This window comes from Brassica napus, chromosome C8, assembly GCF_020379485.1.
Source record: "Brassica napus cultivar Da-Ae chromosome C8, Da-Ae, whole genome shotgun sequence".
Taxonomy (NCBI): domain Eukaryota; kingdom Viridiplantae; phylum Streptophyta; class Magnoliopsida; order Brassicales; family Brassicaceae; genus Brassica; species Brassica napus.
Genome location: NC_063451.1, coordinates 18,729,768 through 18,756,553, shown reverse-complemented (window position 1 = coordinate 18,756,553; position 26,786 = coordinate 18,729,768). Strand labels below are relative to the sequence as shown.

Here is a 26,786-nt window from a genome sequence, read left to right as displayed (position 1 = left end):
ATTCTCCAAATTCTAAGAGAAATTTGTTGAGTTTCAAAGATATATACCGTCAAGGGTATAACACTCAGTCTGCAACTGAGAATGGAAAGAAGTATTTGTATATAACTTCTGAAAAATCAAGCAAAGGCCTTGTACTGGAAAAATTTCCAGAACTTCCTTCTGGATTGCATCACACTTATATTGATGCTATAGAATCACATCTTGTGATAAAAAAAAATCCAGAAGATGTTACATTATGGCATGATCGTCTTGGTCACCCAGGCACTACAATGATGTGAAAAATCATTGAAAGCTCACATGGTCATTCAATAAAAACCCAAGATATATACCAAAGTAATAAAATGACATGTGATGCGTGTGCTCTTGGGAAATTAATCATAAGACCATCACCAACCAAAATTGACAAAGAATCACCAAAGTTTTTGGAAAGAATCCAAGGTTATATTTGTGGACCAATACATCCACCGTGTGGACCATTCTACTACTTTATGGTATTAATCGATGCATCGAGTAGATGGTCACATGTTTGTTTGTTATCATTTCGAAATATGGCATTTGCGAGATCTCTAACTCAGATAATCAAATTAAGAGCACAGTTCTCAGATTATCCAATTAAAAGAGTTAGATTAGATAACGCTGGTGAATTCACATCCCAAGCTTTTAATGATTATTGTATGGTATCAGGGATTGAAGTAGAGCATTCTGTCGCTCATGTTCATACACAAAATGGTTTGGCAGAATCATTAATTAAATGGCTGCAACTAATTGCAAGGCCATTGATCATGAGATCAAAACTCCCAACATCTGTATGGGGACATGCTATTTTGCATGCAGAAGCACTAATTCGGATAAGACCAAGTGCATACCATAGATATTCCCCATTACAGTTAGCATTTGGAAAAGAACCAAATATCTCTCATCTAAAAATCTTTGGTTGTGCGGTTTATATTCCAATAGCACCACCGCAACGTACAAAGATGGGACCGCAAAGACGGTTGGGAATATATATTGGCTATGATTCTCCATCAATAATAAGATACCTAGAACCAAAAACTGGTGATGTGTTTACGGCACGATTTGCCGATTGTCATTTCAATGAGAAAGAATTCCCAACTATAGGGGGAGACAATAAACAAGTAGGAAAAGAGATCAAATGGAGTGTACCATCGTTATTACACCTTGATCCTCCTACGAAACAGTCAGAACTAGAAGTTCGACGTATCATGCATTTACAAAATATAGCAAATCAGTTACCTGATGCATTTGCTGATACCAAAATGGTAACTAAATCACATATACCCGCTGCAAATACTCCTGCTCGTATTGAAATACCACAAAATGGTGGAACGGCAGTTGATACACGTGAATCAGGAACACGTTTAAAGCGCGGTAGACCTATTGGTTCAAAGGATAAACTTCCTAGAAAACGTAAGGAATGTGAAAAGCATGATACTCCCAAAATAACAGAAAATATTTTGGACGAAGAAAATTGTGAATCTAACGACAATATAAAGCATCTTGAATCTGAAGGAAATCATGAGATTTCTATCAATTACATCCATAATGGAAAGATATGGAAACGAAATGAGATGGATGATTCTCATACCTTTTAACAAAGGAAATAAATGAAGAAAACGAAGATCCAGAACCAAAGTCTGTATATGAATGTCAAAAGAGACATGACTGGATAAAATGGAAAGATGCAATTCAAGTCGAACTAGATTCACTTAACAAACGAAATGTATTCGGACCTATTGTGCTCACACCCAAAAATGTAAAACATGTTGGGTACAAATGGGTGTTTGTCCGAAAAAGAAATGAGAAAAACGAGATTACAAGATACAAAGCTCGTCTTGTAGCCCAAGGTTTCTCTCAAAGGCCAGGAATTGATTATGAGGAAACTTATTCTCCTGTTATGGACGCAATCACATTTAGATTCCTGATGAGCCTAGAGGCCAATGAAAATTTAGAAATGCGTCTCATGGATGTCGTTACGGCATATTTATATGGATCATTAGATACTGATATCTATATGAGAATCTCAGATGGATTTAAAATGCCAGAAACGTTAAGTTCCAAACCTAAAGAGTTATGTGCAATAAAATTGCAAAGATCATTATATGGGTTAAAACAATCTGGACGAATGTGGTATAATCGTCTAAGTGAACACTTAACAAAAGAAGGATACACGAATGATCCTATATGTCCTTGTGTTTTCATAAAGAAAACAACATCCGGATTTGTGATAATCGCGGTGTACGTTGATGATCTTAATATTATTGGAACTCAAAACGAAATCCAAAAGGCATCAAACTATCTGAAAGGAGAATTTGAGATGAAAGATCTCGGGCAGACAAAATATTATCTAGGATTACAAATTGAGCATTCTCGAAAGGGTATATTTGTACACCAGTCTACATATACCAAACGAGTATTGAAACGCTTTAACATGGATAAAACTACTCCTCTTAGCACCCCGATGGTCGTTAGATCACTTAATGTTGAAAATGATCCGTTTCGACCATCTGAGGAAAATGAAGAAATACTTGGTCCTGAAACTCCATACTTAAGTGCAATTGGAGCTCTTATGTATCTTGCAAATTGTACTCGACCTGACATATCTTTTGCCGTTAATCTTTTAGCGAGATTCAGTTCGTCTCCTACGCGAAGACATTGGAATGGAATTAAACATGTTTTTCGTTACCTCCAAGGGACCATTGATTTAGGCTTGTTTTATCCTAAAAGTTCAAAAGGTCAAATGGTTGGTTTTGCAGATGCAGGATATCTTTCAGATCCACACAAAGCCCGATCACAAACAGGATACGTTTTCACGATCGGAGGCACTGCTATATCTTGGCGTTCTCAGAAACAAACGCTCGTGGCTACTTCTTCAAATCATGCTGAGATCATTGCACTCCATGAAGCAAGTAGAGAATGTATATGGCTAAGATCAATAAGCCGACACATCTGTTCAAGCAGCGGGATTGACGAAAATACGGAGCCAACTATTCTATATGAAGATAACGCGGCATGTGTTGCTCAAACGAAGGAAGGATATATCAAAAGTGATAGAACCAAACATATACCTCCGAAGTTCTTCTCATACACTCAAGAGCTCGAGAAGAATAAAGAGATTGAAGTAAGATATGTTCGATCATGCGACAATGCAGCCGACCTCTTCACAAAATCACTCCCTACCTCGGTATTCAGGAAACACATCCATAACATTGGGATGCGCCATCAGAAGGATCTATGTCTGTTCATTCGAGGGGGAGCTTACGTAGTTGTACTCTTTTTACCTTACTATGGTTTTTCCCATTGGGTTTTCCTCGAAAGGTTTTTAACGAGGCAACAAAGACGTTAAGCGAGAGCGGATAGTGACACCGGCCCCCAAGGGGGAGTGTTACGAAAGTCAAAAAAGGAGGAGCCGTAATGTTTGAAAATATAAAAAGATGTGGGGCCCGCTGCACTATTTGCACAGTGATTTTCTTTATATATATACGAACGTTTCGTTCGTTGTATAATACACGCCTCAATCTCTTCTCTCTCTATAATAAGAAACTCTCTCTTCATATATCAGTGTTAAAATTTCTACGGGTATACAATTTTGCTCTTATCTAAATTCCTGCGATACAATAAAATACAAGTTCTTTTTATAACAGTTCTTAACTTTTTGTTATATCGGATACTAGAAAATAATGAAAAACGATAGTAAACGAAAAAATAATGACACAAATATTTAGTATAGTTCAATTCATTCAATCAGAAAGGCTGGAAATGTTCGTTGTATTACTGCAACTATATCCATGAGTAGCAGCTATACGATGTGACCTAAACAAAAGCTACAACTACTTTATTTCTTTTAGTCTAAGAATTTAGATACAGCCCTCATTAGAGCATCATTAGTGATGAACTCTAACATAGTCTCTCAACAAAAAAAAAATTTAAAAAAAAGTTGGAGAGAAATTGTAGAAAGTGTCACTGTCATCCCTCTGCAAAGAAACGTTGAAATATTTTGTAGAGACTACATCTACACATGTCCATTTTATATTGGTCCAATTATATTTACAAAAATAAAAATTAATTATGTCAGTTAATGCTATTAAAATATTAATAAAAGTTAGTCTAGAGACTATGTGTTAGAGACTAAGACCATGATTATCAGGGAGTTCTTATATGAGTTTAAAAAAAAAAAATTATAAATAGAAAAAGTTAGAGAAAAACATAACAATCGGTCCTTAATTAATGTCCATAAGACCATGATTATCAATGAGACTTAATTGGTAGTCCTTAGAGTTTTTTATTGTTATTTCTAGATTAGGACATTGTTAAGGACTTTTAATGAAAATGGTGATTATTGGTGAGATTTTTTGTTGGTCCTTAGGTTAAATTTTTTTTAAAAAAAATAACTAGCAACATATATAAGATAAAACATATTACCATTTTAAGTTGAATAACTAATAAGAAAAATAAATTTATTCATTTAATAGAAAATTACAAACATTTTACTACATTTTATTACATTTCATTAAAAAAAATACAAACTTCAGAAATAAAAGCAAACACACAACTTATTCAAATCATAGAAACTTATAAATTATATGTTATTTGAAAAAGTCCAAATTTAGCCTATATATTTTCAATCAGATCATTTTTTAATTGTTCATGGGCTTGTCTATTCCGAAGGCTCGTTCGACGATCCATTGTACTGCCGAGATTCGAAGGCATGTTGACGGAAAATGTATCCACTTCTTCTCTTTCTTGAAACTCAAATTTGTTATACTGAGTGAATGATGACCTTTCATCTTCGACAATCATATTATGGAGTATGATACATGCTCTCAAAATGTGTGTTGGAGATTAACAATTACAAGACTTATACGAAATCACATGATCAATTAGTAATAACAAAACATAGTACTTATAAAAATTTATAAGTCTCCTTGTTCATTGGAAAAAATACACCCCTTAACCGTCTCCTTGTACAGCTTCATAATGAGTTTCATACATAACATATTACAATACACACACCAGTCGTATGCGTTCATACTACAAAACACCAAGCTACTTAGTTCACTCTCCTCTTAGTTCAAACCTACTTTAACATTACGAACATGGATATTACCATTACTAAAAGAACCAGACCACCTAGTACGAGTTCAAACCCATTACGAAACGGAGATTTTTTTTTAGATAACTCAGAGACAGTCTTCTCAAGCAGGGCATATTGTGTACCTATGGCTTTGATCTCCTCTGTAGCCGCCACATCCCACCACTTGTGTACATGGAAGTCTCCGTCGTCGATGTTCTCACAGGTGTAGAACCTTCTCCTCGGGTCAGTTCTTGTGTAAGATGTCCTAATAAGCGGTTCGCCACCACAGTAGCATTCCTTGGGGAAGCCGAACTCAACCTCCGGCTGCGGAGGGTACTGAACCCGTGCGGCTTCTATCTCTGCTTGGTCCAGCAGTATATTCATTTCTGTGGAGCTGTTTCCACTGTCTGCTGAGTTCCCTAAACCATAATCCTCCGAATCAGACGGCTGCGTGTAGCTATAATCCAATCCCATGACCTGAGAATAATAAAAACGGCACACGTAAGTTTTGTATGTCAAATAACAAGCAGAGTTATCATTATATCAAACATAACATCACATAACATCAAGATATACAAGAACATAGAACACAAGACAAAAACTGAAACATAGAACACAAGACACAAACTTAGACCAACACAAAAGCAACATTTTAGTAGATATTACACAAGACAGAAACTTAGAATTGAAAAACTAGAAGAGTTCGGCCAACAGCTTGTTCTTGACAGTTTCTTCACTCTCACTTAGTGGATCCTTCTTAGCAAGGAGAGTGTCTAATATCGCCAGCTTCGATAGTTTCTCCTTCCTCGCCAAATCTTCCATCTTGAGCTCCAAAATGCTCTTATAGTCCTCAATAGCCTTTCCTTTACTACCATTCCTGCTTGCTTTCGCAGCCTTGATACCTTCAGGACGCATTGAAGATTGGGAACTGACCTCACCGACATGTGCGCTTGAAGGTTGGGAACTGACCTCACCACTCTTTCTCTTTGAACCGGCCGTCTTAGGTGTGTTCAGGCTTATCCACTTTTGTTCATATCACAGGACACACCACGCGTGCTCGAGGGTAAACTTGTGTCCCTAATCAGAGTAGAAGATTTCATGAGCCACCTTTAGAACGTCATTGTCACTTTGACCGCTGGTTATTTGTCTCTCTGCAGCTGCAAATGCGGCACAGAACTTGTTCGTCTGATCATTGATTATGTGCCACCTCTGCTTACAATGAATATTCTCTATGTTCTCATGAAGAGTTGTTGCAAAGTATTCATCTACGCATTTCCAGAAGGTCCTTAACTTATGTTCATTTCCGACAACAGCGTCCTTTGATGTGTTTAGCCACACACTAATCAAAACCTCGTCATCACCCGGCGTCCATTTCCTTCTCACCATACGCTCCACAGGTGTGTCCTGAGGTTGGGATGGAGCCTCAGACTGTTGGGAACTGAAGGAGGCATTTCTGAGGCTCCAATGTCGACGCTGGAAGGAAAACTTTCATAAGTAAAGTTTTCCTGAACATTATTATTTTGTACGTTGTGAAGAAGCCCCACATAACCAGAATTCTGGCTATATGGATTCCCTGGATCCATAAGAAGAAGAACAGAAGAGATTATAGAGAATGGAAACGTTTTCTTGTTCGCAAAGAGAAGAGAAAGACGATTTGGAGATAACAAAGCTGAAGTGTTTTCTATGGGATTTACTAGGAGAAACTTTAACAAGTAATAACTCCATAACCACCTAACCATTATCTACCTATGTCTAATCAGATGTTATTACTAAACTACAACTACAAAGCTATCAGCTCTAGTTTAATGGATCATTAAATTTTAGTACGAAAGCTATCAGCTATAGTTATTACTAAACTACAACTACAAAAGCTATAAGCTACAAAGGGAACTACAATACAAGCAGAGAACACAATTTCGTTTAAGTAACTTCAAATCCGAACTACAAACATGGCAATCTCGTTCATAAGACTCACAGTCTTATCACTAATTTTTTTTTTTTACTTCAATAAAGTTTTTAGAAGCTCTCAGGTTTCCTTCAAAACGTTTAAAGTGTGATCAGAAGCTAGAAGACTAGGCAATAAGTTTAGTTACTTCAATACAGAACTAAAAGCTATCAACTTTCGTTCAAAAAAATCAAAAACAACAAGCATTCGAGGCAATAATTTATACTGAACTTCAATACAAATCTAAAACCTATCAAGTTTCCTAACAAGAAATTACAGAAACCATATCAACTACAAAGCTATCGACGAAACAATATCAAAGAAACCATCAACGATCATCATCAATAAAAGAAACTGAATTTAATCTACCCAACATATCATCACAACAAAGAATCACACGAAACTAACATGCGGAGGAACTAGATCGAGAAACTGAACTTAATCAACCGAACATATCATCACAAAAAAAGAATCTACGAAACCCGACTCAGAGGAACTAGATCGAGAAACTGAATCTAATCTACCGAACAAATCATCACAACAAAGAATCTACGAAACCAACATGCGGAGGAACTAGATAGACAACGACATCCTAAGGATTTGAAAACGAAAGAGGAACACATACCTTTTAGATTGAAATCGGCGGAGAATGAGGTTGGAGACAGACTCGGGATAGACTCGTGAGGGATCCGGAGAGATTCGGGATGAAATCGTCGGTGTACTTTATCGCCACATGCGTCGCCGTCGAGAGAGAATCGGAAGACGGTGAGATCGATTTGGGAAGAGAAAGTCGAGTTTCCCCTACACGACTTCTCCGCTTCATCTCCACTCGACAGGTGGCAAGGAAGGACGAGCAAAAATCGACCTTGGTTAATGCCCGTCCCGGAACATTATCACCATTTTGTATTTATTTTTGGGCCGATAATGGGTTAGGACCCAACTTTAGGACCCCGATAATCATGGTCTAAGAACCTGGTTTTTAGAGCTCTTCACACCTGTCAATACATTAATAGTTTTAGACATTTCATTTTTATGATTTAAATAAAACAAATTAAAATAGTATTATTTTACCTTTAAGAACCTGTTTTTAAGAGTTTGACGCTAATGATGCTCTTAAGTGTTGCTGGTGCTCTTACCTTCTTGGACTGGGCTTATGGTATTACTAAGGCTATAATGTTGTCCATTTACAGTAACAAAAAAAAAAAAAACTGCGAGATTCACACGATATCCTAATGTAATGGCTAGTGGCGAGACAATTGATGAAGGAATTTGTCTTTATTATTTGACTAAAGAGGCACCTCTAAATTTTCTAAAACCAAAGGCTGTAGAGATCTTCCTTTTTTCCTGCTCCTTCGATTATTGGATCCACTTGTTTATCAGGATTTTTGGGAATTTTTGGAATTTAGTTTGTTTTGTCCCTACCTATAAATATTGTAGCCTAGATGTAGTCCATAACAAACACACAAATATAGAAAGAGAATCAACTCTAGCTAGGTCCAAAGCTATGGTATGATTTAAGTATAATCAAAGTCAAAATAATGACAATAGTTAATCTATATTATTAAAACAGAATTCATAACTTCTTTCATCTGTAATGTTTTAGTTTGAACCATTCCTAGAAAATATCAAATTTTATTTAAGTTCATCACTATATCTTTTAATATCTTTATATTTTTATTTGAAATACAAATAGATATATTTAAAATGTTCTAACAAAATCTTTTAAAAATATTTTTAGAATCTTTTTAAATTTACTTTTGAAAATTAGTTAGTTTTAATTTAAACTATCATAAAATATAATTTGAAATTAAAAAGGAATTTTGTTTTGATTTATAAACGAAAATTAAAAATTAAATTTTTTTTAATTATATTCAATCATAATTAAAAAATGAAATTGATTAATTTGAAAATATACTTTACTGATATTTTTAAAAGATTTTTGTTTTTTTACAACAAACATTCACAGACTCATGTAGAAAAGATTTTGTTAGAAATAAATATTTATTTCTATTTTAAAAATATATATTATATTAAAATAAAAGTCATGACTTCTTTTTTGTGTGATATTTTTATTTAGACCATCATTTAATTTTTTATTAAATGTATATCCTTAATGCTAATAATATATAATTTTTTAACTACTTTAATCATAATTTCTTTTGATATTTTTAAATTTTTATATATATATATATATAAATTCTAACAAATCTGTTGAAAAAGGTTATAACAAGATCAAATTGTTAAAAATTGAATATAAATATTTTCACTAATTTCGTAATTAGAAATGAAATGTTATTATACATTAATATATATTCAGCTATATTTTATAAAATGAAAAGAATAAAATTATATCCTATTTTATCTATTTTATAATAATATCTATCATTTTAAAATAAAACCATTATATTGAAGTAAATATGATAAAATTATTTAAATTGAAAAATTAATATATTTATTTTAATAAATAGAAAATATTTATGCTAAAAAATAATATGTTGGTAGAACGGGTTAACATTAGTAAACTATATAATACATGAATAAAAAGTTAACTTATCTAAACATTTTTTATATATAGTAAATTATTATATAAAATGAATAAATTGCTAAATAAATCTAACGCTTTGAATCACGGGTTACGATCATAATAAATTATATATAAAATAATTTTTAAATATGTTATTTTATGCATAAAAATTAGTTTAATAATCAAACGCAAATTTAATAGGACAAATATATAATAAAAAGCAATATATATATATGTGATGATTTGAATTTTTAACATGAAAACTATAAAATTATTGTATTTTACATAATTATAAAAATATTTAAATATGTGAGTAACATTCAAAATGTACATTAATTGTGTAAAACGGTTGACAAAAAAAAATGTGTAAAACAAATATCTGTATATAAACATGAGAATATATACACACACGGTTGTGCGGGTCAAAATCTAGTTAGTATATAAAGGGCATGACTGGTTTCTCCGCTACTACTCGCAAATACAGCTTTTGCGGTTTGTAGCAGTTGTTGGCGTTTTGCAAAAAACACGTAAAGCGCTCTAAACCGTTTCAAACCGCTCTTAACCTCTTAAATTCAAAAGCTGGTTCCAGCTAGCATTTGCGGCTGCGGGCGGTTGTGGGAGGGTAAATTTTTTTTTCTTCTTTTTTTGAAAACAATATAAATACAAAAATAAAAATAAAAATAAAAATTTGAAACTGAAATAATAGAAATATTAAAATATATCTATTATTATATTTCATATTGTAAATTTTAAAATAAAAATATTTTCAATAATTTTTAAAAAATTAAAAATATAATTTTATAAATATAATTTTTATATTTATCATAATATTATGATGTTTGATATTTTAATAATTATATAAAATGTAAATATTGTTAATTTATTATTTAACCGCTATTGTATTTGGTGGTTAACCAGTAATAAGTATCCCGCAAACGCACCATTTCTGACCGTAGTACCAGTCATACAAATCTCTTAAAACCGCTTAAAACCGCAACCGCAGCCGCTGCGGTTACACCGTCATGGTATAACAGATTACAGTTACAGTTACAGTTACAGAAGTGTGCAAGTGCAATGCAGCATCGAGTGCTAAACTGCTAATATAGTGTTAGACTGCTATCACATGTTTTCCACAAGCCACTGATTTAAGACAAAAAGAATTACGACATGATTAATTGTCGGTAAACCTAAATTAGCATGGAATTTTTTTTACGTCAGTATTATGTGGTTCCCAATATTTTCCTTCCTATATTTTCAAAACTTAAAACAAGAAACCTACCGAAACATATAGACAATCATAAACTATCTACTGTCCAATAAGCAAAACATGCCATATTAGTATACCTTACGTATTTTAGAACTTTTTCCACGCAACTACGAAGAACACAGCTTTTTCACTAGAAGTAATTGACTGGAGTCCGTGATTGATGATGATCTAGGGAAATGGTTAAATCCGGGTCTATTAAAGATACATACCTAATCTCCAGGTGGGAGGTGTAGCCCACGGTCCCTCTCCCGGGTATTCAAATGGGCCGAAATGCAATAGCTCATATCTGTGTAGGGTGACCAAGAAAATGTGACTTAGTTTCGCATAACAGGTGGATCGAACCTGAAATGTAGTGAAATCCCAAGCCTTACCATTCGACCACAAGCTCTCGATCGATTGATGATGATCTATGTATGAAAGTATTTCATATTTGTCTGGTTATGCCAAATTGAGTCGCTTACATGCACTCCAATACCTATATTTGGATACTTGATAAATAAAATAGAATTAAGGATAAGATGTTGTCACTCTCCGGCTTGTGGATGAGTTTCGAACGCTTTATTTTTTTTTTTCTAATTCAAGTATGCTTTTGCCAAAAAAAAAAAAAGAACCACAGTTCACATGCATGGATCTCTGCATGTGACAATACCATTATTAATTTGTGCTGAACCCAAGGGCCAAATTATCGGGATTAATTTTGTTCCTAACTCAGTATCAACTATCCAATATTCTTCAATCAAGATAGAAAGGCAAATTAAAAAAATCTTTCAGTGTTGGTGAAAATGTCTGCCAGTTATAAATAAGCGTGGCGACAAGCACCACAATACTACACAAAGTATGATAAAAGAAGCTCAAATAATTACCAATGTTGATCGCTAATTCTGTATCAGTAGGTCGTGGATGTCAGCCCATTTTTTTGTAAATGGTATCCATAACAAAACCTGGAGAGTGACAACATGAAGCTTTTTTTGGTGTCTGTGATAAAGAGGTTTTAGACTTTTAGTGGCACTATACTAGTTTCTTTTTGCTCAATAACTGCCAAAATTGAACATTAATTCACAAATATCTTCCAACTAAAGACGATTTGAAACTAAATCCATCTTGGCACAGATTGAAGTTTGCGTGCACACGGAATTGGCTTATACTTAGTCAAATGGAACACAAGAACAAATTACTTTAGTCATTTCATCACTTCCGAGATTTGAATGATAAGATTTAACGTACATTGCTCCCTAAATATATTTTCCAATGGCTGCAAATGAAGCAAGCCATGTGAATGAGTCACATGGGTTCAAAGGCTTTGCATCGATGTTTAGAACTGTGTGTGGATGATGAGCGAGCCGGTGTGTTTCATGTAGTCATCAGTTCACTATATATTACATTAAATCAAATATCCATATAAGGAAAATTGCGAACTTCCGTAGAGGAGAAGTCAAACAGCTCTAAGTTTGAGACGACTTAACAATTTTTCATAGCTCGATGAGCCTTAAATCTCTGTATCTGAAAAAAAAAATCACTACTCTAACAATTTAGTCAGAATGATCTGTGCTCAATCAATAATCTTATAGAAAATTATGTTTTATCTAACTATTTTTGCTTTTCTAATTTTAGACATGGGCATATCCAGCTTGTTAAATGTGTGGCAAGTGCCCCCACATATATAAAATATACTAGGGCCGGCCCATCCTACGGGCGGGATGATAATTTGAAAATAATGTAAATAGTTAGAGTAGATATTTAATATATTTTTTTTATTATTTGAAAATATACATATTAGTTAAATTATGTACGTGTTATTGTACTGGAAGACTAAATAAATCATGCTATCTTGATAGGTAGTTTTGATTCTTTTTTTTTCTTGGGTGCCATCACATTATTTTTGGTAATTGTTTGGAGGTGGATGAATCTAAAGATTCTAGTGAAGAAAGAAACAAACTTGTAATTATATATTAAGTAAATATACATGAGTAAATTTTTTTATTAAGTCGGTTAATTATTAGTCATGTAAACCGAAAATAATAATATTAAAGTATCGTATCTCGACATGTTGGGTAGCTTAAATCTGATATAAACCAATCAACGATGCACTGATGGTTGCATGGCAATGCGTTGACATTTTCTTCGTTTACAATATTGAAATTTTCTTTTAACATCTGTTTTTAGTTTAAATGATTATATTTGAAATTTTCCAGATTTATAATTTTTTTCATTGATTGCTTTTTATAGTGAAAGACTCGACCTCAGTTTCATTGGGGTTAACCAAATTTTCAAATACGAATATTAATGAAGCTTTGTTCTATTTTTATTATGTAGATATAGATATTTTAATATATTTATTTTAGTATAAGTTATGTAGTTTCATTCTTGTTATTTTCTTTTTGTTTTTTTATCTGGTTGTCTTACATTTTTTTGTTGAACTATGCAAGTATATATTTTTTTCATATCAGTATCAAAATTATGGTTCAACCTTTTATTTTAGTATTTTTTTTAAAAAAATTACATCAAATAAAATATTATAACCTTACTCTGTTCACAATACTTACAAAATATACTTATTCTACCATTAAAAACAATTTTGTTATAATTTTTTTTAAAAATGCTTAATTTATTCTTAATTATATGTAGCAATAATTTTAACTATTTTATAACGGCTTTCACTATTTATTTTATTATTTTTTCTGTAAATTATATATGATATTGATGAATTTTCTAAAACAATACTGATTAATTTTTAGAGAATAATTTTTAACATTGACCTCATAAAACATATTTACCACAAACATAATGATAACGATCTTATATCAATTTAAAAAACATATTCAAGTATTAGTAAACAGAAAGAACATTTTGTAAATCACGTTTGGAACATGTTTGTACTTGATTTTTGGTGATAAAAAACTCTAACCACAATCTTGAATGTTAAGCGAGTTAAGCTACAGATGGAGATGGAATTATTCCCATCTTCCTCGCAATGCCGTCCCATAATTTGGGGTGGCCTAAAGCACAAAAAAAATTGTGTGGCCTATTATATAAATACCAACAATATATAGCAATACACTAACATCAAACCAGTACAAAAGTGTAAAAAAGAATCAAATGGTTAAAATAAAAAATATATTGGACAAAAGGAGGATTGAACTATGGTATCCTAACTCAATTCAAACTTGTTAAACCTAGCTAATATTTGGTGATATGTGGCCTTAATTTTTCTTCTATATATTGTGGCCTAAAGCATATGCTTTACTTGCCTTCTGGCAGGGACGGGCCTGCTTCCTCGCATAATAAAATAGCCTTCACATATCGTACATTTGTTGCACTCTAAATTCTAACTCAGCAGAAACACTCTCATGTAGCCACTGAATTATGAAAAAGATCACTGCAAATCTGAACAACAAAAGCTTTAGCTCCGACTGCTCCTAGAAAGATAGGAGCGTGTTCACCTGATAATCCACAACTGTAACAATCTTTCAGCTATTGTTGTCTACATGTTCTTCCTAATACCATGTTAGAACTTTTTCCATTTTTCAATCCCACTTTTAGGCACAATTTCTGGGCCACCTTTATTCCCTTTGCCACCACCAGCTTGGCCTCTGCCTTAACCACCTCTCACAAAACCTCCATGTTGGTTTTGGCAGCCAATAAGCTTCAACTAGCTACTCTCTCACTCTCCATACTTTTCGGGATGGACCAGCATCATCTAACAAAGCTTACAAACTCAATATAAGTTTTTCTTGCTTATGAGTATCCAGCCACTAATAAGGTTGAGAGACATTCACTTCGATGAAATAATAAAACACATTACCTTTTCCTATATTCTCGGCTGAGATAAGCCATGTAAGCCCACAAATGAGTAGTGGTGACTAAGATTCAATAACCGAGCAACATCATTTGACATAACTCCATGCACTATAGACTGCATAAAATGTGATGATAAGTAGTGAATATTTAGTGGTAAATGCTGCAACAGTCTGAACCTTTAGGTTGTGAAACAAACAAAAGAAGCGTTTTTACCTTTTATAAAAAGTTATTTCTTTGATTTCTCCATGTCTTCTTTCTATCTTCCTCATCCTTTCTTTTTATGGTCTCTTCGGTTTCACAGCATCATATTTGTGCTTCTTCTGGACCTGCTAAAAGACAAACTGGTTAAGATTTCCGGGAACTTGCCCATGTTTCACTGCCAATACATTCAGCTCACCATAGCACCGATTATCTATAAATAATAAAATATATCGTCAAACTGCAGGTGAAAAGAGTATTGTGAATACGCTATTTACGTAGTGGATGGTACGAAATTCTGAGACCGTTTCCTAAACGAAATTTAAGCGTTGACCATAAGTTTGATTAAGTTGGTGCCTTTACAAATTACAGAGTTACAAACACTAAGACACCACAACCACCATGCCTCTCGGACACGTTGAAAAAACATCACAGCCCCAAAAGATATAAACATTTTTATGACATGGCAAAGCAGAAAGGTATGAAGCAAATCTATTGCCGTAACGTACATCATTGGCTTTAGAAGCAAAATTTGTTTAGTTGTAATCACATAGCATAAATTTACAAACAGAAACCACTAACATAAAATAAAATAAAAAAAATAGAAAAAGAAACCACTAAATATCAGTGAAACTTACAAATTTCGATCAAAAACCAAAACTTCACAATTACCCACAAAATTAAAACTGTAGTTACCTTGATCTAGATTAAAAACTAATCTCAAATCAATTTGACGCGGGGGGGGGGGGGGGGGGGGGGGGGGCTTAAAGTAGAAACAGACAGAGATGCAAAGAAAAATACGGGAAAGTAAATCAATGAGAGGATACCTTCTTGAACTTCTTCGCCAGCACTGCCTTCACCAAATACCTGAGAGAATTTCCAATCTAAAACGATGAAGCTCCAACCTCACCACCACCATTCATTCTCTCCTCTCTCAATATCTAATGCGCTCACACACTCTCCTGCCCCTCATATACAATATAAAAACAAATCCACGAAACAATAGTTTATCATGATCAATCAAAAAGAATCAATTGAAGAAATTTGCAAGGTCAAAGATGGAGTCCAAGAAGAGAAATACTCACATATATTTATACAGAAAAAACACTGCCTTGTAGATCGAAACAAAGCATTGAAAAAAGACATCGTGGGGGGAGTGAATCAATGGATTAAACACGACGCCATTACTCGGACAGTTTCAGATGGCGAGAGGAAGATAAGACGTCATGGAGTCGTCGCCGTACGAAGGAGAGAGACTAAGCTCGTTTCTTCGGTACAGAAGAATTAGGGTTAGAGTGCGAGATCCTTCTACCGGGCCGGACACAGCGTAAAAACTAAAAGCCCAACACACATCAAACAATCAAAGCCCATCTCACTCGGGATTAAATGAAACGCGAAGTATCATCCGCACGGGACACGTGTCAATACGACATAGATGTGGCTGCCGACGTGGCGTAAGGAGAAGAAAATAAACAATACTTTATAATAATAGATAGATAAATAGGTTTTATTTTCTAGAACAAATATTAGTTGTTTTATATTGTTATATAAATGTGTAATTTTATAAAATAAATTATACACAATGTTGAAAGAGGAATTACATTAAGTATTTAATGAGTTATTTAGAGACAAATAAGGTCGGAAATTTTGTTTATTATAAGTAAATCGAACTGGGGATTACATAAATGAAAGATGGTTGAGAGCGAAATGGACTCACTAACATGACGAACTTGTCACACAAAGTCTATAAAGAGAAAAATGAGTTCGGATGTTATCTCTATAAAATTTCTCTCTAGGTCCATGCCGATGAGGTCATATAAAATCCCTCTATAAGCGTAATGGCTCTACAATGATAAGACAGCTCGTCGTTCTTCGTCCCAAGAATATTTAATATAAAACCCAAGACAATCATATTTTGTTGGTTTCTGTAGGAAGGAAACACTCGTTAGACTAAAACAAGTTATATTCTGATAACTTTTTTTTTTTTTTTGGTGTAAATGTTAAGATTTATACCATTTTCTGAGTTTTTCAATGTTGCGGAGCACAACTTATTACAAAGAGAGTAAAGAAAGAGAGAGAGACATACGAAAAGGAGATACATTAACTAAAGGGGGAAACAAACCAAAAGTAGAGCTCAAGCAAGGAAGGAGAAGCATCGGAGACTTGAGTAAGAGACAACAACCTGTCGCGCATACTGCGATCTACCACCCTGAAGAATGCCTCCTGAGACAGCTGAGAACTCGTGAAGATCCTTGCATTACGTTCGCGCCATAAGTGGTAAATGATGACCTGGCTGACTAGCTTCATCACCAAGACCGTTGGGGCTGCGTGAGGTCCATGCATTTGCAAGCAAAGAGAGTTGATCGAGTGAAGAGATGTTGGGGGAGACGCCAAGAACCTGCCACATAAGCGACTCCAGATCCCAGCAGCAAACAAGCACTCAAAAAATAGATGGTTATGCGTTTCATGAGCATTAGCACAAACAACACAGGTTTGCTGGACTGGAAGGCCCCAAGATAGTAACCGATCCCTTGTTGGAAGTCTTGCGAGAAGAGCGGTCCAAGCAATGAAAGAACACCTAGGAATATTACCTCGGAACCAAACAACGGAATGCCACGGAACAGTTGGGGACGGAGTTCTATTCAGTTCCCAAGTTACACTTGAACGAAAAGAACTACCAAAACCTCCTGATTGATTTCTCCACAAGTAAACATCATTGCCATTATCCTCACACGGAGTAGGAGTAGACAACAATACTACCTGAAGTGTTTCTGCATGATCTGACCTCGCAGGAGGAAGATTCCAGTAACCATTGCTCACAGCTTGTGAGACTGTGGCAGTAAGAGGTATTCGAAGGTCTCTGGGGCCACGGGGTCCGAAGAGAAGATATAGAGGACCCAACTCAGTCCAATAATCATACCAAAACAAAGCTGTTTTCCCATCTCCAATGCTGCACCGGAGAAAGGAGTGAAGCTCTTGACGCAGTTGAAGCATGCTCCTAACTGTCCTACAGAACCTTTGAGAGTCATTTACCAGCCATATACTTTGACCCTGGAACCTATTGTTGATCAGCCATGGGACCCATAAGGATCCTGAAGCAGAGAAAAATAACCAGAGTCTCTTTAGTCTGAAAACCATCTCGAACTCATCAAGCTTCCTTAAACCCAAACCACCCTCCTTCTTTGGTTTACAAATATCTTTCCAGGACACACGAGCTCCAGCTGCTGATGTAGTTCTATTTTTCCACAAGAAAGCAGAACAAAGAGAGTCTACTTTCTCATAGAACCGTTTGGGTAAGACAAAGACTGAGCTCCAAAAATTAACCATTCCATAAATGACAGACGATATCATCTGAACCTTACCAGCGAAAGAGAGATATTTTACAGTCCATGAATGCATTTTTGATGTGATGCGGTCAAGAAATGGCTAAAGGGTAGCCCAAGAAATCTTCTTAGGACTGAGAGGTAAGCCTAGGTACCTTGTAGGAAACACACCTCGTTTGAAACCCGATAGATCACTTAACACTGAAACTTGCACATCTGAGTAACCTCCATTAAAGATCTCTGATTTCGACTGGTTTGTGTCAAGACCTGACCAGTTCTTGAAGAGGCTCATAACATCTTTAATCCCGTCAGTAGAAACTCTTGAGCCATCAGAAAAAACCAGCAGATCATCGGCGAACAACAAGTGAGTAATCTTAGGTGACGCACACAGAGGGTGGAGTCTAACAGCGCCTGTCAACTCAGCTCTGTCAAGCAAACGGGAAAGGACTTCCATAAGCATAATAAATAAGTAGGGCGAGATTCAATCGCCTTGTCGCAGCCCTTTTTTCCCTTCGAAGAACCCAGCTAGTTCACCATTGATGGCCACAGAAAACCTTGGAGAGGAGATACACTCTGTTATCCATGATATGAAAGCACGAGGAAAGTGTTGTGCCTCCAGAATCTTGATCACAAACTCCCAACAAACCGTATCAAATGCCTTGCGTATATCAATTTTGATCATCGCGCTCTTGTGGCAGGAGGCGTTGTTAGTCTTTAATGAGCTCAGAAGCAAGGAGGACATTTTCTCCCAGGCTACGCCCCTTCAGAACAGCCGCTTGATTAGGACTAACACACTTTGTCAGTATCGGTTTAAGCCGGTTCGCAATGATCTTCGAGATTATCTTGTAAACGACATTGCAGCAGCTGATCGGTCTATAATCCCCTAAAGAACATGCTTATGGTTTCATAGGGATCAAAGCAATAACTGTAGTGTTCATATCTTTTAGGAGCTTCACATTTCGAAAAAACTCACGGACAGCTTTGATAATGTCAGGTCCTACTGTATTTCAAGATGCCCTAATGAACTCCACAGAGTAGCCATCCGGGCCTGGACTCTTATCAAGAGGCATGGCAAATATTGTAGCTTTTATCTCTGCCTCGGTTACCTCACGCTTCAGACAGTTCTGTTGCAACTCAGAGCACCGGAATGGCAAGAGATTTTGCAAGTCCTCAACTGTGGCAGGAGAATGAGGAAGGTCTGTTGAGCCAAGAATACCCTGAAAATACGCAGCAGCGTGAGCTTTGATGTCGTCTGTCGCAAAAAACATATGATCCTCTGCATCCTTTAAGAAATGAATGTGATTTGTAGAGGCGTGTTGGGTCACCATCCGATGATAAAACGGTGTATTGCGGTCTCCCACATCAGCCCATCTAACCCGAGACTTCTGTCTATAAAATTTCTCCTCGGCCTTAAGAAGCACATTCAACTTGTTCCTCTCAGCATGTTCCTCCCTAGCAGTAGCCACATTTGGCAGAGTAAGCAAATCTCTCTGCAAACCGTCTACAAGAAGCTTCTGATCCTTAACTCTCTGAGAAATGCCACTGTAGTGACGCTTGTTGAGACGACGTAGGTCCTTCTTTAAGAGCTTCAAGGATCGGACAAGCTTGAACTGGTCGGTTCTTGTAATCTGGTCACAGTTCCAAACCGCATTCACTGTATCAGCATACTCTGGATGATCAACAACGTGCTGGAAAAATTTAAAGGGCTTGATAACCCTTCTCCTTGAAGAAGGCATCCTAATGAGACAAGGTGCATGATCAGATTGCGAAGGATCCATAAACTCTGCATATGAATCCGGAAACGCCGAAACCCAAGATTGGTTGATGAAGGCATGGTCGATCTTAGTAGATATTTGATTATCATCTTGACTATTCCGCCAGGTATATGGTACTCCCTTAGCTTGAGCTTCAAACAGTTGGGCATCTTGGAGACCAAGATTTGCATCCTCCATTCCTGATTCATCAACTCGACAATTTATGTGGTTCGAGTGATGAGATGTCCTCAACATTTGATTAAAGTCCCCCACCACAGACCACGGACAAGTAGATACTGGAGTAGATTCGTGAGTCTGAACCAAAGAATCCCATAAACATATGTGCTCCTCTTCCAAGTTAAAGCCATAAACAAAAGTAACGGTAAAGGTAATATTTTTCGAAAGGATAGTTACCCCGCATGAGACAGACTGAGCAGTAGCGTTGTAGATAAACGTAGAAACTCTTGGATCCCAAACAACTACAATCCTTCCTGCTTCGTGCTCCAAAAAGTTCCCAAAATACTTCCAACCCCTTGGAATTGCTTCTAAAATCCTCTCTTTATTGCTCTCTAAGATATGAGTCTCCAAAAAAGCTCCAAAAAGTGGCCTATGGATATTAATCCAATCTTTGGTCATCATATGCCATCTATTTCCGTTCAGTCCACGTACATTCCACACAAAAAATATAATCACAGATTTAATGGCGTTTTGCGGCCTTGCGGCCACTCTTCCTGTTTTTAACCAGGAAAAAAGGATTGTCTTGATCCTGCTCCTCAGCCAAATCAAAACAGTCATGTTGAACGTCACTGCTAATATACTGGGAGCTCCCCTCTGGCGCCACATAGTGATCAGAAGGTTCCTTCGCAGAGCTAGCAGCAGCTTGCAACCCAGAGTCAACCTCATCAGCCTTGCCACTTCCTTCATTCACTGTTATTACTGCACAGGATACAGAAATTTCAATAACTTCAGCATCTTTGGGACCTTCAGAATCTTCAGTAGGTTCACTAGTCTCAGTAGGCATGTCCATATCTTTTCCTTTCAGAGCATCGTCAACTTCCAGTAGAGAGACATTGGAATCCACTGAAACTTCAGCCACCGTAGAAGACTGACCAGGAACATCTACAACAACCTCTACAATTTCACCTTCTTCCAAAGCGCCCTCATCCGAAGCCGCATTGCTAGAGAGATTCCCAACGTTGGCTTCACCAGCAGGAGGAAGCTGTTGAATTTCCACTTCACCGTCAGGAACCTGTAGGGCCTTATTAGACTCTGCACTCATATCATCCAAAGACTCACTGTTCGCATCTTCAGACCCGGTGACAATAGGAACATAACGACCCACCACTCTCTTTTCTTTTTTAGGACGGGTGCGGCCTGGTCTGGACTGAGACCTTCTGCGAGGAGCTTCAAATGTTGAATTTCCAGGAACCATTTGCACAATAGATCTCGCCTTAGTGCCAATAGGACATATATCTGGTTTGTGGCCAAACTTCATACACTTATCGCACTTTATTGGGAGCCAAGGGTAAGAGACAGCAATCTGAACTTCTCTGCCGTTAGAGAAGCCTGAGACTATGGTATCTGGAAGAGGAGCTGTAAGATCAACTTTCACATACAGTTTTGCTACTTCGAAATTCTCCTTACGTTCTGTTTCTGGAGCCAAAGAGTCATGCTTACCTATCGCCGTTGCAAGACGGCTCAGACTCTCTTGATTAAACAACAAGTAAGGAACATTTCGCAGTTCAACGGGGACCACAGCACTGGATAGGGGAGCCTCATCAGGAGAGAAATCAGGAGCCCAAGGAGCTACAAACATGGGAAGACCTCCGATATTCCAGCAAGTACGAGACAACAAGACCTCTCGTGTCCTTGGATTAGTGACACGAAGAAGGTACATGCCATGACTTATGTTGTGAACATAAATTCTTGGTCCTGACTTTGCCCAGACAGCATTAACCACTCCAATGATCTTCCCCATCGACGGATATTCACCATGGAAGCGAGCATAGATAAAATCCTTGAATTCTAGTTTCGCAGCTTCAATATTTTCATCTGGAATGAGAACAAAAGGGGCACCAGTGATATGTTCCGAAGGGGTACCCAATTTCTGAAGTTGAGCTGAGCTTTTAAGCATAGCGGCGTAGTTCATACCCTGGTCGACTGCAACCCCATGAGACTTAAAATTATGTACTTTCAATTCCTGATTGCAGGGCACAGATCCAGCAACACCAGTAGATTTTCCATCCTCACCCGAAGGAAGAAGAGGAGATAATGTCTTAGGAGCAGCAGCCCCTTCGACCAGAAGACCATTACCAACCGGAGCACCGGAAGGAGAAGCTAGGTTGATTGGGCCCAAAACCGCTGAACCCGAGCCTAAAGCTAGAGATGAACTTGTCGAAGGAACCGTGGCCCCAATTGCTGCTACGCCGACATCGGAGAGATTGGTGAGAGAGAAGGACTTGTTCTTCCTCATGGCTAAGGCCAGCTTAAAAGATCGAGCAAAAGGCGGACGATGTTTATTTTTCTTGGGAAGCATGGCAACATGAAACGAGAGAGATAACCAGAAGAGGGGGGGGGGGGGGCGAAGAGTTCTCGGCGGTGAGGCGTGATGCCCACCGACGGCGGATCTAGGGTTTGGGAAAACCTTATCTCCTAAACGGTCGCACAAGAAGAGAGGAAATATAAAAAAAAACATTCTTCACACTAAAAATCTTCTGATAACTTCATTAGACTTATTAACTCAATGTTTAGAGGTTAAGATGTCTAAACTTGCCACAAATGTTTATGCAATATAACAAGTTCTTAGATACCTTGTGACAAATTTATTAGACTACCCAAATATATACTTTTGTTCAGATATAAAATGAAAACATATAAAGTGAAAATATTGTTCTGTATATAAAAATTATAATATAAAAATAGAAAAAGTTTTAATCTAAATTTAAAGTAAGATATAGATTTTTATTTTTGGAGTAGGATATAGAGCACCCCTGGAGAAGATTTGTCTCTAAAGGTGTGTTTGTAGGTGAAAATAGAGTAATATTAGAGATGTTCTAAAAGTGAGATAGTGCATGAGAATGAAAAAAATCATCGTTTAAGGATGCAATCATATAATTATTGTCTCGAATTGAAAGAAATATTTTTGCATGGAGCACAAACATGTAATATGTGTTGGCTATGGTATTTGTACTCTGATTAATACCCGAACTAAATTGAAGAGATGCATGTTTCATCCAAAGGTCCGAAGCGATGACCAAGACCCGCCTCGTTAAAACAGAAAACCCAAAAATTATACAAACAATACCTCAGATTCATACTTTAACGAGTGTTTCCTTCCTACAGAAACCAACAAAATATGATTGTCTTGGGTTTTATAAATAATTTATTAATTGACCCAAACCATAATTTAATAGTTAGAATATGTACATTGGTTACATGTTTACGACATCATATTTTTACTCCACATCATATTCTCTCTTACACTATGTAGATTGAACCAGTTAAAAAAATAATTCAACTGTTTAAAGCTTACAGTGATGGTATTGAAAGAAGAAAAAAAAAGAACGTGGATTATACTTAGTTGAAAAGATTCAACTACTTAAAACAAAAAAGTAGGATCCACATTAAAAATATTGACCAATCAAACTCTATGGTATGTTCCACACTCGCCTGAAGGTCTGAGACTTAAAAAAAATAAAATAATAAATATAGAATAATATAACTGTTAAATTCTAATTGGTTGTTGGAGTTATTTATATTCACCCTCACTGTTTCAAATGAATTATCGTGTAATAAGTTTTTTACAAATTATTTTTATATCAAAATTTATCATTTTTGTACTATATAAATAGAAACTTGGTTTATTTGATTTGGATACATAAATAATTTTACTATAATATTGATACTATTTACAAATTGACTCCTATTTATATAAATAAAAACAAAATAGATCAAAACAAAATTTTATAACTCAAAACTGAAAATGAGAAATATTTGTATTTATAAGAAAAACTAATTTTTATTCAGATTAATTTGTTGTTGATATGTATTTATAAAACAAAAACATAAAAATGGAAAAAAATTTAGGGTGTTGAATTTTCAAAAACAAAAACAATGTGTGGTATAAAAGATAATGAGTGTTGAATGATGATGTGGAAGAAGAATAAAGTGATGTGTAATGAAAACAAAAAGTAAAAGATGAGTGTAGAATAATAGAACAATTGTAGATATACACATTTTTTTCTCTTTTTTCCACATTACAATTCAACACCCACTCAATTTTTATTTTCTACAATGGTTTTGTTTTAAAAAAATTTACAACACCCTATCTCACTAATTTTATTCATACTTTTATTTTATTTTATATTTTTGTGATTACATATTATTAATAAAAAATATCATTTGAAATTAAATCAAATAATTAAAAACTAATTAAATTTATAAAATTATTTTTGTTTTTGTTTTTGTTATTATTTTATATATTAATATTTCACTAAAAGGATGTTTAATGCTAAATCAAAATTTTAGTAAGAGCTAAAGCAAATATATAGTTAATAATGAGTTTTTTGTGTCTAAATGAAATGAAACAAGTCTCAATTTATAGAGTATGAAAAATGATGAATTTTGATAAAAAAAAATAACTTATATATATATATATAATTATATACAATAATTGATGTTTAATAATTGAGATAAAAAAAGTTAGAAAATATGAGCGTCCAATCAGTTTCTTACACTTGTCTTCATCCATCTATTTGCGTTGCAATTAAAATTTGAGAGACAAACTTAATATTTTGGTCCAATCATCATTTTTCACGTCATATAAGAAGGACCCATGTTTTGTTTTCAACTATCTTTATAAGTTTCAACACTTTGGCACATAATGTATTTTACTTTTACAACAAACCATTGTAAGCTTATCAACAGTTGTTAATATTTATCAACAGTTGATAAATCTTCCATTGTAAATAGTTTTATATAAATTAATTGAATAAAAACAGGAATTAAACGGATTAAACTCGGCTGACGATTCTTCTCGGAACCCTCCCCTGTCAAAGAAGGTAACTTGGACGACAACTTCATACAACCCCGGGAAACACATCTTAAAAATACATCTGGCAACCTACCAAAAGCTGTTGAGAAATGACGAGAGAAGCATTCACAACTAACCCACCTTGACCAACCATACAAACCCGCCAAAACATACTGCGGCAGCACAACAGAGCGTCTTCTCCCTTCCTCAAAAAGCAAATCTATATGAGACACATCTCCCTTGTTGTCCCTATACGGGATCTTCGCTAGAGATCACACATATCCAAGATCTCACATCTATGAGACCATCAAGACCATCCATTACTCCGCCGCTACGTGTCGGTTCATCCACTCCTCAATCCGCCCAAAGAAAAACAAACAGTCAAATTGTTGTGAATGCAAGAAAGTCCCGCATTGAAAGTGTAAACAAATAATGTCTAGTATATAATAGGATATCCAACTCTTATTACTATGAGACTTTTTGAGAAAGAAGCCAAAACCAAATCCATGTGGACTTGTCTCTTAGGTCCAAAGTGAACATTATCGTACTAATCGTTGGCGAGTGAGTTGGATATAGGCTTGAAAAAGTCCAACAATTAGTATCAGAGCCGAGATGACAAAAAACTGCATGAAGACCAAAATACCCTTTAAATTCGAGGATGACGATCATTGTATGTGGCAGAGACCAATCAAAAAATACCGGACGCTTCAGTTGTGGAAGGAGAATCCTCAAGGAAACTTTGCGATTAGGGATGCCAAACACTTATGTTGAAAGTCTTTCCCTAACGACAATACAAAGATTAGGTGGATATTCCTAACAGTGCTGCAAGGATTAGGTGGTGAATTTCCTAATGGTGCTCTGCAAGGGTTAGGTGAATAAATCCTAATGGTATAACAAGAGTTAGGTGAAAATTAATTTTGGTGATTACGCCGGTAGGTTTCACTGGAGGTTGGAGGAAAAGGGTTTGTGTGGTGTGGTACTTGGTTTAAGAGGAAGTTTGATGTGAATGCAAACAAAGTCTCACATTAGAAGTTTAGACAAATAATATCTAATATATAATAGGATGTCCAACTCTAATTAGTACGAAATATTTTAGGAAGGAAACCAAAACCAACACTACAAGAAAACACGCTACATTTTGACGGACATTCCGATGGACAATATTTTCGTCGGTTTTCTTTGACGAAATTCCGACGAAATACTGACGAAACATATAATTTCATGTTCGTCGATTTTTCGTCGGTAATTTCCAACGAAATACCGACGAAAGTAAGGTCGTCGGAAATATCCGACAAAATTCCGACATAATATTATAATTTTGGGGTTTCGATAGGGATTTGAAGTTCGAATTTGAGGTTCGTCGGAATCCCATCGAAATATTCCGACGGAATTCCGACAAGTTTTGACTTTCATCGGAATGTCGTCGGAATATTCCAACGAATTTCCGACGAAACAGATTTTAGATTTACAAAGTTATTATAAATGTATAATTGGATACTTAAAATATCCAAATAACACTTATATAAATTTATAATATGAAAATAGTTCACACCGTTAAAGTTTTTCAACGTATTATACATATCAACGTATTTGTAACATCCTCCAATAACACTTATATACTTATACAAATATATTACGGTAATATAAGACTAGATTTTGATTTTGTATAATATCGAGTGAAACAAGTAATTATTTTAGTTAAACCTCTTATAAATCATTTACATACTATCAAAGATTTGCATGTGATCATTAGATTGTTGTTTTGAAACCCCAAATTCTTATTTCTCGGAATTCCATCTGAAATCCGCCGAAAATTCCGATGAAATTCCGACGGAAAATACCGACGAAATTCC

The 26,786-nt window shown here is 35.5% G+C and overlaps 2 long non-coding RNA genes across 3 annotated transcripts; both read right to left on the bottom strand.

Moving 5' to 3' along the window:
• Window positions 1–4,876: 4,876 nt before the first annotated feature.
• On the bottom strand, window positions 4,877–8,601 carry LOC125591776. The gene is made up of 2 exons (XR_007327885.1): window positions 7,663–8,601; window positions 4,877–5,569 (listed from the first exon to the last, which is right to left on the bottom strand). It is a non-coding gene; the product is annotated as an uncharacterized LOC125591776 (long non-coding RNA).
• Window positions 8,602–13,839: 5,238 nt separating this feature from the next.
• Window positions 13,840–16,173, bottom strand: LOC106372488. Of its 2 annotated transcripts, XR_001274749.3 has the most exons (5): window positions 15,910–16,169; window positions 15,652–15,786; window positions 14,840–14,952; window positions 14,631–14,741; window positions 13,840–14,525 (listed from the first exon to the last, which is right to left on the bottom strand). It is a non-coding gene; the product is annotated as an uncharacterized LOC106372488 (long non-coding RNA). The 2 variants fall into 2 exon arrangements; XR_001274748.3 differs by having other exon boundaries at window positions 15,652–16,173.
• Between the last annotated feature and the right edge of the window lie 10,613 nt (window positions 16,174–26,786).